General features: G+C 41.3%; 1 protein-coding gene across 5 annotated transcripts in view; it reads left to right on the top strand.

Annotated features, from left to right (window-relative positions):
• Positions 1-15,829, top strand: part of PACSIN2 (protein kinase C and casein kinase substrate in neurons 2) — a 133,873-nt gene that overhangs the window by 34,716 nt on the left and 83,328 nt on the right. For 2 of the 5 annotated variants that reach the window (XM_014610298.3, XM_014610293.3), the window contains exon 2: positions 68-158. The exons of 1 other annotated variant lie outside the window; for it this stretch is intronic. The gene's annotated coding sequence lies outside the window, so the exon portion shown is untranslated. 2 more of the 5 variants (XM_059726627.1, XM_059726625.1) reach the window with 2 other exon arrangements.

Genomic DNA, 15,829 nt, shown 5'->3' with positions numbered 1-15,829 from the left:
GCCTTGTGTAGATCTGCATGAAATGAATTTTGGAAAATCAGCTCTAAAATGTTGTTTTGATTTTCAGTTTGCAAAGAAGACTTTGCTCTGGACAGGCCATAAAACAACTTCTGTGTTTCCTGATTCTGCATTATTCACTGTGTGCTCCAGATTAAAAGGTAAACATGCTATACATGTCATCTTGGATTGGCTTTTGCATCTGAATGCAAGTAAACCATTCTTGATGCTAGTGCTGTATAATTTGTTTAATCTTGACTAAAGTTAGTGAAGTACAAGGATGGATTATGGTAAAAGAAATTTTAATTTCTGAAAAATGATCACTTTATCCTTTATTAATGGTAATTCCGCTCTTCTATTCCCCTCAAATTTTAAAACTCTTAAGTCTTTAAGGACTTTCAGTGTAAAGATTACTACAGAGTACATTAATGCATTTGATTGAATTAAACGATCATGTTGTGTGTACATATAGGGGTAGCTTCAAATAGGAATTTATTTAAGTTTTTAGGACCTAGTTGTCTAATTAGCAAGAGGGCTGAAATATTTCAGCATGCTTATATTAAGGGCAATAGAAACATTTATTAATCAAAACACTTATTAGATTTAATTTATGGCTAAATTTTGTTTTGATTCGGCATGACTTTTTGAATAATTCAGAATGCAAGGGGCAAAGATGACAAGAGGTTTCAAATAGTCAACAATAGATAACAATAGTTTCAAATTCACTAATGCACTTAAATTACTGAGATATAAAGGCTATTCTAAAAATATTTAACTTAATCTGTGAGCCTTAGATAAGTCTTTCAGGATTTGATTGAGTTTTGTTGAATTATTAGCCTCAGTCTCCTTTCTTTTGCTCATCTGCTGAAAAATTTAATTAAAAAACTTCTGGATAACCCTCCAAAATCAATGGTGATGCTTCTTTGGAAAATATCTTTTTTTAATTAAAAATATCTTCTTTAATTACCATGGCCTGTAATGATGAGTACAAGAACAAGTAGCCTGCAGGGCTATGTATTCTGATTTCCATGAACCTTTTGCAGAGTTTGACTGTAGGCTCAGGTTACTGTCCTCAATCAATCATTACTTGAGAACTAGGTAAAAAAACTTTACCTGCTTCAAAACCAGATTATTGAAGGAGAGTTCCCTCAGGATTAATAAATGATTAGTCAAGCATTTATGTCTGATTTACCTTCCTTGTTAGGGATTTTGAATTTTAGTGATTACTGACTTTCTTTACTGCTTCAAAAACAGCATGCATCTGGTGGCCAAATATTGCAAAGACTAAAAGCTATTACCTGCTTTCTTAAAAATCCCTTATCAAAAGTAGAGAAGCCTTTAGAAAAGGGCAAAGGGAAATTGCCTGCATCTTATTTGCATAACCTTCAGATTATGTGCTTGTTTTCAGAACTAGGTGTTGCCTTAAATTTTTAGTTTGCTTTTTTGTTTTTTTTAGTTTGAAGGTGCTTGGCTTAAAAGAACTTGCAGTTTAAGACAAAAAAGCAATTCCTGAGCTTCTAGTTATTCTACTAAAAATACTTGTAGGAATTTTGAAGCAAGTTTAATGACCCCAGTGTTTAAATGTGACAAATTATAATTTAATGGATGGTAACTCTTATTTATAAACATTTACACGAAGAGTTCAGTTTAATTCAGTATAAATGATACAATGCCATATGGATGTCTGTAGAAAGAAATATCACCTCCAGTGATGCCAGCCATGTTGCAGTAGTAAGGTAGTACAGGAGAACTGGTAAATAAAATTGTCTTTAAATTACTAGGGAGAACCTACATGTTTTGTACAGGTAAGTGGAAACCATTTTGAAAGAATCCAGATCTCTGCAGGGAATGTTTTGTCTTTTTTTTTATCATCCAAAATGAATGAAATGCATAAAAATAATAATCTAAAGCAGAGGTTGTCAACTGGGGGTACCCCTGGGAGTACTTGAGATGGCCTCAGGGGGTATGCATGGTCGCGCGGGGAAGCGGTGCATGGCAGCGGCGCAGAGTGTTGAATGGTGGTGGTGGCTGTCATGTGTGAGCGCCCTGCCCCCCCCATTCACCACTCTGTGCTGCTGCTGCACACTGCTTCCCCATGCTGTTGCATGCTGCCAGCTTAGCGTATAAACTGTGGTTTTAAAATCCACTTCTGCACTAGTATAAACTATCTCTACTTCAGGAGGCTCTGCTTGTTTACCAGTGAGCTATTTATTTGTAGTCTCAACTTTAGAAAATACAAGAAAGACCTACTGTATAGTTGGTCCAGTAAAAGAGTCGGTGCACAAAAAACAAAACAAAACAAAATAATCCTTGCCTCTTGCTAGTCTTTCTTTCTTTCTTTCTTTCTTTCTTTCTTTCTTTCTTTCTTTCTTTCTTTCTTTCTTTCTTTCTTTCTTTCTTTCTTTCTTTCTTTCTTTCTTTCTTTCTTTCTTTCTTTCTTTCCCCCTCCCTTCCCTCCTCATTTTCCCCAAAATTCTGCTAAGGCATGACATGGATGGATGGAGTCCTTATCCTTCTGATTTGCTCTGTTGCAAGGAGGGACAAATTTCTTATTCTCTACCTGATCCATGACCTGTCCAATGACAGATTTGGATCATGAGAGGTAGTGGCAGAGGTGGCTCCATGAATTAAGTGCTAAAGATTAGCACGGCATTTGGAAAAAATGGAGATAGCCCTGAATTAGTCTCCAGTACACTTCCCAACTGTAGGTTGTTAAATGCTTCCCAACATCATTCCCATTCTTTTCTGCCTAGTTAGCCCTCTTATAAATAGGGGTGGAGCAAGCTTATATATTTTTAATTAAAGCTGATGTGCATATATGCTGCTTTTTTTTCCTCATCTTATTTTCCTGTTTCAAGTAAAGCCCTCTATACCTAGATAACATACTCTGCTACTCTAATAGTGTGAGGAAACAAGTCTCTGCTGGGTTAAACCTAAATTGCAGTTCTCTTACTTGAGTGGCTACTTTTTAAGTTTAAGCTCTAGCTGCAATTCAGAATGGACCAATTTTGTTTTTCTTAACATTGAAAGTTGGTTTTGATCTACAGGCTTGGGTTTGCATCTGTTCCTCAGCAGCCAGCTTTTTAAAAATCAGTGAATACTGGTATATCTACCCAGTGATTCCCTGAGACCAAATAATCCATTTTGAAATCTGTAAAATAAGTATCACAACTGCCTCTTAATGGGGGCAGATATGTCTGTTCAAAACGTGTAGAACAGTTCTGCCTTCATTGATACTGTACGAGTTTTCTTTTGAACTTTCTCTTTTTTTTTTGCTAAACTTTTGTTAGATCAGTTGTGTATTTTCACTGAATTGATGCTTATAATTGAAAGATGCAAGTTTAGAATATTCTAAGTTTATTATAGCTTGAAGAAAGGCACCCCAGCATGTCTCTGCAGCATAGAAACATAAGAAGCCTTGGGGAGGGGAGGAGAGGGGGTGGAGATGAAAGCCAAAACCCTAAGATCTGTTTGAATACGGCAGCATGAAGGAATGAACTTAGCTTGAGCTGCAAGGATTTAACAGCCAACAGGAAATGATGAAATGTGCTCTGAGAGAATATTGCTTGTGAAAGTGGAGGTCATAACACAGCTATGTAGAGGAAAAGGAAGGTACCGAGCTGATCGGAGAAGTTGTACAACTGAGCCTGGCATTTGGAAGAAATGCAGGAGTGAGTTAAGGTGTATATTTGATTAAGGTAGATGTTTTCCAAACAGCATGTTGAACGAATTGTTAAACAGTTCTAAGAATTTTTTCCCCATACACTTAACAGTTTTAGACTGCTTAATAGTTAACTTGAAACTGTTTTAGTCGAACTGAATGGGGCATTTATTTAGCAACTTAAAACTAATACTGAACGAGAAGGTAAGGTAAAATCATGCCTTTTGGTATTAAGGTAAGAAGCAGCTGAATTTTAGTTAATTCCCTTTCAGTTTTTGGCAACAGGGAGATCTTATGATTTATCATGGGAGCCATAGATTTATATCATTGTTTGTTATGTACCATTGTTTTTATTTTTTATAAATTACAAAAAAGTTTTTATATTTTTGTGATCTATATATTAGGTACTTTACCTGACACCATTCCTTGGGAGTTTTCATCTCTGGGACCTTTCACTTCTTTTTTTGTGGATGTCCGTCTCCCTGCTATTAGAAAAATAGGCAATTACTTTGCCAAGGTTGCTGTAAATGCTGGTTCATTGCTTTCTGCTAAGGAACAGACAAAATAAATGTCCCTTTGTATTCTGCATCATTTGTGTCTCTTCTCTCCCCATCGCAGTGTTCCTTCCTCCCCTCCCCCCCCCCCCAACCTGATGTTGTAGGTGTTTTCATTTGCCATTGGCGGTTCTGAGTCCTAAGTCTGCTTTTAAATATGCATTTCTTACCTGACAAAATAGATAAAGCAGCAAGCAAACAATTTAATAGCCTGCGCAGATACAATATTTTTACTACTAAATTATCTTATATTAAAATTTTGCCATAGAAAGGTTTGGTATGTGGGTGCTTGTCATGGATTATGATTCCATTGTAATATTTCTTTTTAATGTGCCCATATTAATAATGTCTCTTGTCTCCGTTTTCCCCAAGTAGTTTGTACACAGGAACAGGATGGCTAATAGAGTGCCTGCTGGGTCCCAGAACTGTTTGTGTGGCACAGACAAGATCGGCCTCCAGCAACAAAAGGCATTGAATAGCCTTATTCATACTCCAACAAGTGGAATTGGAGGTGACACTGGAGGCATGAAGGGAAGCAAACTGGAATAAGCATAGGATTGTAGGAAAGTAGGCTGAAGGGGATGTCATGAGATCATCTAGTGCAGCCCCATGCTCAAAGCAGGATCATCCCTGACTAAACCATCCCAGCTTAGTGTCTGTCTAACCTGCTCTTGAAAATTTCCAGGGACAGAGCTTTTGCAACTTTTCTAGGTAGCCTCTTCCAATGCTTAATCGCTCTCATAGTTAGAAAGTTCTTCCTAATCTCCAACCTTCAGTTTGAAGCCATCGCTGCTAGTCTTGTCTCCTACAGTCACAGAGAAGAGGCTGTCTCCATCCTCTTTTTAGCTGTTCTTCAGATATTTGAAGACTTTTATCAAATCCCCTCCCCCCCCAGTTGTCTTTTCTTGTGACTAAATCACTCTAGTTCTTTCAGCCTTTCTTCATAAGTCTTCCAAACCTCAAACCATTTTTTTTTGCTCTCTGCTGAACTTTTTCCAATCTGTCCAAATCTTTCTTGCAATGCGGGGCCCAACACAGGACACAGTACTCCAGGTAAGACCTCACCAGTGTTGAACAGAGGGGAAATATCACTTCCCTTGATCTGCAGGTGACATTCCTGTTAATACAACCCAGTATGTTATTGGCTTTTTTCCCAAGAGCATGTTGTCAGCTAATGGTCTACTTGAACCCCCAGGATTTCTCTGCAGTACTGCAGCCTAGCCAATTGTTCACCCATCTGCATTTGTGCATACAGTTACGCTGTCCTGGGTGCAGGACTTAGTACTTGGCTTTGTTGAATTTCATCTGATTGATTGTGGAACATTTTTCCTGTCTACGGTCATTCTGGATCCTATCCCTAGTCTCCGGAGCGTCCGCAACTTCATTCAATGTGTTGTCATCCATACATTTGCCTTGTGTACGCTCAGTCCCATTGTCCAAATCTGTGGTGAAGATGTTAATCTCAGTACTGGATCTGAGACAGACACTTGGGGAACCCCTCTTGATGCATCCTCCCAATTAGACATGGAGCCATTAATGACTAGTCTGAGCATGATGATCCAGCCAATTATGTATTTTGCAGTACTTTCATCTGTCTGTATTTCCTTAGCTTGTTAATGAGCATGTCATGGGAGATTGGTGTCTAAAGCCTTACTGAAATCAAGGTATATGACATCCACTGTTCTCTCCTTCCCCACGCTCCTCCTACCCACAGAGCCTGTCACCTTCAAAGAAAGAAACTGTGTTGCTTAGGTATGACTTGCGCTCAGTGAATCCATGCCAACTATTCTTGATCACCTTCTCCTCTAGGTTCTTCAGAATAGATTCTTTGAGGACCTGTTCCATTATTTTTTCTAGCTGCTGGAAATTGTGGTATGCATAATAGGACAGAAATATGATAAGAGCAATTTCTACCTTTCTGGGCAAAAGCAAAAGTAAAACCTTCACAGAGAGCAGAATATTTAGCAGTCTCAGATCTAGCTGCTGCTATTCAGTTACTTACTAGAAGGAAACATTTTTCTTCTTCTTCTTTCTTCCTTTAAAAAACAAGGTTCATGTGTGTGTCTTTAATTTCAGGGTCTGTCATATGCAAGAAAATATTGTAATCCCCTAGATACTCCTCCTTCCCTTTCTTAAAGATGGGCTTTATATTTATCTTTTTCCAGGTATTTGGGACCTCATCTGAACTCCACAAGTTCTCAATGAGAATAGTCTCCGGCTCTGAAATTACCTCAGCCAGTTGCTTAGTACCCTACGATATATCCCATCTGACCCTTCTGACTTGAAAGCATCTAGCTTCTCTAAGTAATTCCCAGCCTGTTCTTCCACTAGTCTAGGTTGTTTGCCTCCTACCCTATCTTTGCTGCCGGGTGCACTCGCCGCTAGTATTTGACCTTATTTGTGAAGACTAAAGTAAAAAAGGCAGTACATGCTTAAGCCTGCTTTGCATTATCCAGAACTACTTTACCTTCCACATTTGGTCAGGGATCTCTGGTTTCTTTGGTCTTCCTCTTATTTTGACATACTTGTAGAATACCTTTTTATAGTCTTTTATGTCTTTTGCTAGTTGCATCTCAAATGATTCATCACACTGAACAGAACAATCTGAAAAAAGCAGGATATCTGTGAGCTACAGAGTGTGAAGCAAGGGAACAGCTGGGCTACTTTGGGATATTCAGGCTTTGTGGACTGAAAAGAGAACAGCCAAGCTAACTTCGGCTGCCCAAGGCTGTGCAGGCTGGGCTCAAGACAGAGGGACTACTTAATCTTTGGAGGGGAGCCAGGGTTTTCTTGCTGGGTGGACTTGCCCCATTATCTGCCCATTATCGAAGAGAAGCTGCTTGGAACTTTGGGTGTACTCTTTTCCCCTTTGGAATGATAAACTTGCTCTCACTGGAGCTGAACTGAAAGGTAGATCTCAGAGGAATAGCTCAGAGTTGAAAGAAGTCAGTACTCCCTCTCCACTCAAGAAGCCATGCCTGGACTTCAGGAAGTACTTGGAGAGACCAGAAAAGGCTAGAGGTCCTGAGCAAGAGCTCCCCTTGGGGAAATCTGTGATGTCATATATAACTGACCACCATTTTCCTACCTCTTTTAACAGCTCTCATCTTTTTCAGTATTATGCTTTAGTTACATAAAATTAATGTTGAGATAAAGATTGCTGGAGGTACACCGATATATTGGTCCATATCGGATTGGCCTGATTAAAAGGAAAATTGACATTATTGGCAATTCGCTTTTTTGGCCGGTATACTCAATAATGTCACCGATAAATGCTGCATGCATGTGCGCAGCCACAGCATGCATGTGGCCAGGGTAGTCCCCCCTCCCCCCCAGGTGAGGGAGGGAATGGAGCTGGGACAGGCACTGCCCAGCTGGGGCAATGCCGTGGGCAGCTTGATTGGGGGAGTGGGAAAGGGGGGGCTCCCTGCTGCTATGTACACCCCTGGGGGGAGACATGGGGGGCATGTGTCCCCCCAGACTTGGGCACAGGGTGAAGGTGGGCTGCCTGCTGTGGGCTTGGGAGTAGGCTGCGCTGGCCTCTTCCTTGTGGTGGGGCTGCACTTGGGGTGGGTGGGGATGGGGCAGGCAGCAGAAGCATTTGGGAGGGGGAGCTATGGGGTGGGCTACTGCCACTAGGCCTGTGTGAATAGGGAAGTATTCAATTTGGATTTGGCTGATTTGGAGGACAGTGATTCAGTTCGGATCACTGTCCCTAATTGATTCGTCTGAATCGACTTTGGAAGATTTGGAGAGATTCAGCTGTAGACTATAATGGGGAATCACTGAAATACCTATAACTTTGTCATTGTGTAGCTGATTCAGATAAAAATTGCAGGGATGATAGCCTCTTCTGAGGGTATGAAGCCTGCCAAGTTTCAAGGAGATAGGTTTACGGGTTTCTGGGAAACTGCACCTCAAACTGCTGAAAGCAAAACTCATGACATCTGTGACTGTGTGTCTGTTAAGATACAGCAGGATGAAAGCTGCAGAGATGGTAGCTTCTGTTCTCACCCTCACAACGCCACTGCAGCCAGTAAGCCTCAGGCCTGTCAAAGATCTTACAGGTCTGGGCTTTCCCCAGCCAGGACTGTGATGGCTGGAGGTTATGGTGCCTCCTGCTCTTACCTGCCTTTCATCAGGGAGGTTTGTGTGGTCCTGGCATTTCCTTGGGCTGTTGCGCCACCGGCTGTCCCGCGTAGGCCTCCCTACCCTGGCAGGGTGCAGTTTTAGGTCATGCCCAGGATAATGTGGGGCCTTCTCCCCATATAGCCCCAGCCCTTATACCACCAAGTTCTTCTTGGCATGGGAGCTCAGCAGAGAGATGTTCTTCCCCTGCTGGCTGGTGAAAAACTAAACTACTGCCTCCAGCTCTGAGATCCAGCAGCATTGCCATGGTGTTGAAGTGTTTCACCTCCTTGCCCCAGCTGTTCTGCCTTCGGTATTGCTGGCAGATAGCATACTTGGAATCATCTGCCACCTCAAAATGATCCTATACTACACTACAACCCCCGCTTCTGGGCTGAGCGTGGGGATCCTGCCTTATCTCCCTCCTCAGCAGGCTGAGGCACAACAACAGGAGGAGCTGACTCGGCTGAGCCACTTGCCTCCACAACCTCAATCTCCTCCAAAGCGGTTTCCAGAGGAGACCTGGCACTAGGGGAACTTTGAGAGGTGTAGAGCACAAACTCAGCTTCCCCCTTGGGCCCCAGAATTTCTTTTGCTAGTGCACTCAGGTCCCCTGGTTCCAGATCCAGCTCCTCCTCTGGCACTGGGAGGCTCACACTGGGAGATGAAATTGGGGTGGGGGAGACAGTGATTCTGCTGGTGGTGGCTATTTCTGGTGTTAGGGGAGGTGGTGCAGGTGCAGGGACAGGTACTGCTCACACCGCATTGCTCCCACTGGCAGCACAAGACTCATGACTGCCAAGAATGAGGATGCATCTGTGGTGGGGAGGGGGAACGGGACGGGGGCTTGCAGCTTTAGCTCTCCCTCTAGCCCCTTTCCCTCCCCTGCCAGAAGACCTGGCATCTGCCATTCCAGCATACTTCATAATATTTTTTCCTGTGCTGGAAAACGTATGTGTGTGCAGCTGTAAATTCTTTTCTTCTTCTCTGATGTATGTCTGACTTCTTCTATGTTGTGTTTACTGTTGTGTGTGTAACTCTGTAATATCTCTTACACACATACACAGAGAAGAAGTGTGTGTAATGCATGTGCTTTCCTGCACAGTGATAGCTCACACTGCCAGGGAAAACACAGCTCTTTTTAAAAAGTGTGGGGGGAAGAAAAAACCAAGAACAAATAAGAGGTTTTGGGGGGAAGAATAAATTGAAAGAAATGGATTGGATAGGGAGAAATAGAGGGATTTTAGTTAGTAAGCTGTATCCAATCCTTTTCAAGAACATAAACTAGCAGGAGACTGACTAGGTAGATATAGCCAAGCTAGTCCCAGTACCTTTTAGCTGCTGTTGCTCAGGCAGAAACAGCTCACAAAAGGGACAGAAAGGCTGCAAGCAGAAGTTTATATGCTGTTTCATTTATTTCAGTTTTGCGCTGCTTGGAGTTCGTGATTATGACGTGCTTGTTAGAAGTAACCTGCTAAGTGTGCTTGTGTGTGGGGGAGGGGAGGGAAGTTTCATTCCTGTTTGTTAGTGTGGCTCAATTGGCACAAAAGTGCCTATCTCAAAAATGTATTTGTTAGAAAATAAGGTCAGATTAACCTTGGAATTCTTTGATAAGAGATGTTAGTAAATGGTAATATCCCAAGAACCAAGCAAGTAAAGGTTGTACAATTGAAAAGGAAATGGATTTTTAGCTGAACTTTTTTAAAATCTTTTTTTTTTTTGGTTTGATTGACTCTGTGAGCTGGATATTGCCAGTCCCTGCTGTAAATAGTTTCGTGTCGTAGAATTTTTAAAACAGTTCTAACAATCTAAGTATCAATAAAAGCTGGAACCATGGATTTTCTGGTGAATGTTCAGAGTTTTTTGAGGGCAGAGATCAGGAAACTAATTGACCATAAATAACAACATATGTATTTAGAGCATTTTAAATGGGCAAAAGTATCTGCAGTCATTCATAGATACATTGCTGACTGAACATTAAAAATGTAAAAGCTGAAATAGCTCTACCTTTAAAAAAAGGTTGAAAGCAACTTTTGAGCTTCCTGTTACCAATATTTCAGATTATTAAAAATGAAAAATTGTATCAATTGCAAGTTATTGTTCATTATATAGACTGTTTTACTTTTTGCTTTTTACTTGGTCTGGTAAAAGAATACTTTCACACTTAGACTCTGCTAATGCAAAAGAATTCATCAGGCCTGCAATGTGTTTTAAGTTTTAAAAGTATGTGTAGGAGTTCTGTAACAATTTCTAGTTAAAACGTTTACCCAAATACAAAGCAGAGGTTCATATTTTGGACCAAGTACCTATCCAGTTATTTGGCTGCATATTTTATAGTTCCCCTTACACCATCAGGAGGTAACCATTATTAGGGTGGGAAACTGATCATCTTCTAGTCCCTCCTGTCTTCTACATATGACACCTATCAAATTCGCTTGGAGGGAGGGATACCCCTGCCTTTAATGCATTCTCTTAGGTGTGCTGAACTTCTTTAATTCAAAACTAGTTATCACACCCACCATAGGGGCCGTGGCTAGTTATCACACTGTAGCCATAGGTGTACATTATCTCCTGCCCTCTTACTTCTCTGGCTTAAGAAAGTGTCTTCCTACACAGAAGCATGTGAGGCTTTGGAAGTCTAGGCTGGGCTGGCAACTGCAGTATATCTCTTGAGTCTGGCTCCTTTCTCGGTGTGTTGCAATAACAGTTTGATGGAAATTTACTTTTTGTGCAGTAACTTTACATTTTTCCCTAGTTCTGCATTCTATGTTTTTTGTTCCTTTTCCTAACTTAATAAACATTATTGGTGTCTGCAGTTAGAAATAATTACTTATATAGCTGATTATGTAGGACATACAGGTGACTAGGCTACATGTGTGTTTGTATATGAAACTTCAAGCTACTGTGTTATAGCTTTCAGGTTTAGGGAGGGTTCTGGGGGTTGCTGTATGCTTCTTATTGGAGGCAATATGTTAAATATTCTTGTTGGAAAACAGACTCTAGTACTGTTTTTTATATATCATTTAAGTACTTCTGAAGCCTAAATTACTTTCAAAATACTTCTGAAACAAAGTTAAAACAATCTTTTTAAAGGCAAAATTTCCAAGTCTTGAGTACTGTGAATCAGATTAAGTATAAAATGCTCTTGTGTTAGGCTGCAGTTTGCTAGAAATTGTGTCGGTCAGTGTCTGGAAAATTAAGGACAATGGCACTGATTGTCTTCAAACAGCTTGTCAGAAGTACAAGTTTCATCAAGTGAGATGGCAACACTTGTCTGTTGTGCTATTTTACTATCAGATACTTGTCACAACCCAAAGTTGTGATTTGTTGTTTGTGTGTGCTTCGGCAACGCTAAATTATGTTTCCACTAAAATTACAGCTTCCTTCCACGATCGAGTTCTCTGCCGCAGGAGAGAACTCCGGTGCAACGGGGAATTTCCCGCCAATTTGCAGCTTCTTTGCATGGTGCATTTCTTTTGCATCTCAGAGATGCACGGTGCAAAGGAGTTCCCGCCATTTGTATTTAGATTCGCGCCACATTATTGGCCAGTTCTGAATAAAGGCATACATGGCAGCTAGCTATTGGCTTGCTAGCCGTACAAAAGGCTTGGGTAGTTTCCGCCCAAGTCGGAGAGAGAGGAAAACTGGAGAGAAACAGAACTCGCCAGGAGGAGGAGACTTCGCGCTGTGTGAAGATCTCTAAGCGATGTGGACCCTTGCGGACCCAATGCGCCTCTCTTAAGCAGGCAACAGAGGTCTAAACAGCCTCTGGCCTCTCCCCGTTGCCGAGCGCAATCCTAGATGTATCCCTATCCTATATACCCAATTTTCGAACCCATGGAGTCTTAACAGTTCCGGGGGTCTGGGAACTGAACAGAACCCACGGAGCTTCGACAACTCCGTGAGGAAAGAATTGCCGAACCCGCGGAGCCTAAACAACTCCGGGGCCAAAGAACCGAATTTGTCGGAGTCCTCCAACGAGGATTTAAGCGGAGCTGCACCTGGAAAACTGTCCAGCCTACACCGCGACCATCTTAGGTGTAAGTAAATAATCTTTTCAATCAACCATTACGCCTCCGTGACTAATTCTAGCCTGCGCGTGCCTTGCCGCCGCGCGGTTTTCTCTGGCCCCGCGTGCCCGGGCTGCTGGCCACAGCCCGCGTGTGCAAAGACTCGCCCCCGGCCCGCACAATACTGACACTAGGCTTCCTTTTAACCTGAAGTAAACAACTTGTTTTCCTGCCCTTTTTCCTATTCTTTTAGATATCAATGAGCAGTCTTCATCAAAGCATCATGGTCCACAGCTTGGCTTCAATACTGAATATTGATCAAAGCAGGCAATGATCAATATAGTCTAAAAAGCCTGTAGACCAGCCTTTACATTTTAATTATCATGAAGTAGTCATGTGATAGAAAAACAGGCTTTGCAATTTGGACTTCAGGATAATTTAGGAGGAAAGCTGTTACAGTTGACTTGACAATAACTAGGAATTCAAGTTTCTGGGAAAAAAATTGGACTTCAGAATGTGTATATTGCTATAATGACAGTGACTCTTTTAAAAAGAACAATATTCATTTAGTGACTGGAAAGTCTTGCAAGGTTCACTGCTGAGCAGTGATAACTGACTTGGCATCACGGCTTGTTCTGCAGTGGGATCCTGCAGGGAATGGCTGTAAAAGTGCTTCTACTGAGACTTGCTGACTTGTCAAGGAGCATTATTGATTCAGGAAGCAAGCTGCAACATGACATTGCATATCAAAAATACTCCAGGGAGCTAATATATTCATATTTAAGACGTAATAAATGCAGCTGTACATAATATCATAAAACAAATTTGGGACTCCAGTCTTTTAATGCCTATGTCAAATTCAAGTGTTTATCTGGTGGCTGTCTCCTAAAATGAAGAATCAGAGTTCCGCTTGCTAATTTTAATTGTAATGGGGTACCTACAGTATCTCAGTAGCCTGAAAATCAGTTTGGCTGTGGTTTAGCCAATTTACTTCTGACCTGTGCAGACAACACTGCATTCATTTGAATGCAGAGGGTGATGATTTCAGTCCGGCCTGGAAATAGCTATTTCACAGAAAACCTGTCTCTTAATAAACTTAAACTTATTTCACCTCAGTTACATAATGTATTAATTAGAACAGTTCTAAGTCCTATACAGTAAACACACATCTTTGTGTTTCTTACAAATTTTAAAAATAGCACCCTTCTGACATTGTAGTTGAGGACCTGTGGGAGCCTTGCAGGTCAACCTACTGACTGTCCAGTGGGTGGGAGTCTCACAAAACTTTGTTTGCTGTGTTTATAATACTGTAATCCTTGCTGATGTATTTACTCCAAAAGCAGTAAGGGCCAAGATTTTGTGTAGGTGTGCCAGAAATTAGACCTGTACTCTCCCTGAGTGCTGCTCTGATCCCTTTCTCTTACCCAATCTGCTGCTTCCTGCCTGATATGATGCTCTGCTTTCTGCTCCTTGCCCTGTCTGCCACTAGCTCCTTCCTGAATCTGCCCTGAGCCACAGGTTGGCCACCCTTGCTCTCGACAGTTCTATCTACTTTGGGATTTAATTTAAAATGAATGTTTTGTCATGAAATTTGACATCAATTTTGTTCACGTTTAAGTTGGCCATTGCAGCAGAAATACTGAAACTTACATTTTCATGCTATCTGTATGACAAATTTAGAATGCAGGTAGAAGGATTAATACAAATAACATAGACCTGTCTTTAGTAAAGAGTCTGATTTCTTCCCCTTCCCCCATGATTTCTGTGGTATTTTTCTTGGGATGTTAATGTTAGGATTTTTAGACAGAAAATTCTTTGAAATTTGGGTTAAATTAGGTAGAAAGAGAATGTAAGTGTGTAGTTCAGAAAAATTCAGAGCAAGGCATCCAAAATACCCCAGCAATAGAAATTCAGAGTCTATGTAGCCCAAACAATTCTAATGCTACTTTCTTTATCCTGTCCATACTTCACCAGCATTTGAGAATCTTACAGGTATATTCAGTCCTGACTTGACTTTTATTATTAAATATGCCATTTTAGGGCTTGTACATGTAAAAACTACAGTAGGAACCAGTTCTTTGCATTTCTCCCACCATCCTCTCCACCCCAGTCTCTCTCCTGAAAAGGTTGGAGATAATTAAAATTTACAGTTGACCTGGAAGGTGAACAGTTGGGACTGGAGAGCCCTACGTTAGACCCTCCTTGTCTTAACTAAACTAGGTGGCTCTTTGTTCAAGAGATGCAGCTCTTATCTGCCACACACATAGAGGAGATCTGAGATGAGTAGGGTTTGATGCTTTGACTGTAGTCTCTTATGCTCAGCATCTCATAGAATCATATTCTATGATTGAATGAATCTGTGATTCATCATTCTGTGATGATATCAATCATATTATATGATAATCATAGAACATCATAATACATAAAGTTCATAATGTCACTAATTCTCCCATACTTCTGTTAACACAGATGCAGAAATTCAGAAGCATAAAGGACTTTTGGAGAAGCATATGAGAGTATGGGTACAATTAACTTTGTTGTAATTAAGCTGTAACAAAACAAAACTATATTTAAACTTAATGCTTAACTACAGCATAGTTGAAATCAGGGGTGTTGAACACTCAGCCTGTAGGCTAGAGCCGGCCTATGGAGGTGGGTCATCTGGCCCATAAGGCTTCTTGTAGGCTGGATTGTCCAACTCAATGGGCCTCACAGCCACGGCTCCTGGAGCTTCCACGGTAGCAGCATTAATCCCAGGGGCTGCCAGAGCTGCTGTTTCAGCATGGCTTTGGACCCCAAGGAGTTAACAATATTCACCTCCATTTCTCCCCTTCCTTACTTGCTGTTGGAATTGGGATTTTTAGTTACCTGTGGAAACTTCAGATTGGTAGCAGGGGGAAAAAGAGAGATGGCGGCAGTGGTATGAACTCCCCAAGTTCTGGACCTGTGCTGAAACAGCAACTCTGGATTAACACTCCTGCTGCCTCACATAAGACTAAACAAGTTAGCCACCTTTGGTTTAAATCCGGGGGAGGGCCCTGTGTGTGTCATTGAACCCATCAGGGAAGGGACAAACACAGTGGCAGATGGGGCAGGGAGTGCAGGAAAAGAAACAGAAAGCAGAGCAGCAATTTAGGCAGGGGAAGGGGATCAGAATGGAATTTAGCGTGTGGCACACCTGCCAAAAAGGTTGGCTTGCATTGTTTTTAAATGATTCTTCTTTCTTGTTGCTTTTTCCACTACAGCAACAATTAAGATCCTCTTTTTCTATATGCTGAAGGCACTGCTTCAGTCAAAGGTCTTAAAAGTTACTGCTGAAAACTAGTTCATATTGAAAGTAAGTTGAAACTCACACTGCTTTACCAAGGCCATATATGGTGCTAAATTTGTATTAAAAATACAAAACAAAAGGAAAAATAAGACTTGCTCAATACCAGACTGCTGATAGTGATAAGTATGCTTTTCTGGGAAAAACAAAG

Source organism: Alligator mississippiensis, chromosome 4 (genome assembly GCF_030867095.1).
Source record: "Alligator mississippiensis isolate rAllMis1 chromosome 4, rAllMis1, whole genome shotgun sequence".
Taxonomy (NCBI): Eukaryota; Metazoa; Chordata; order Crocodylia; family Alligatoridae; genus Alligator; species Alligator mississippiensis.
Note: the sequence above shows the minus strand (reverse complement) of the source record. Positions and strands in the feature narration are given on the sequence as shown.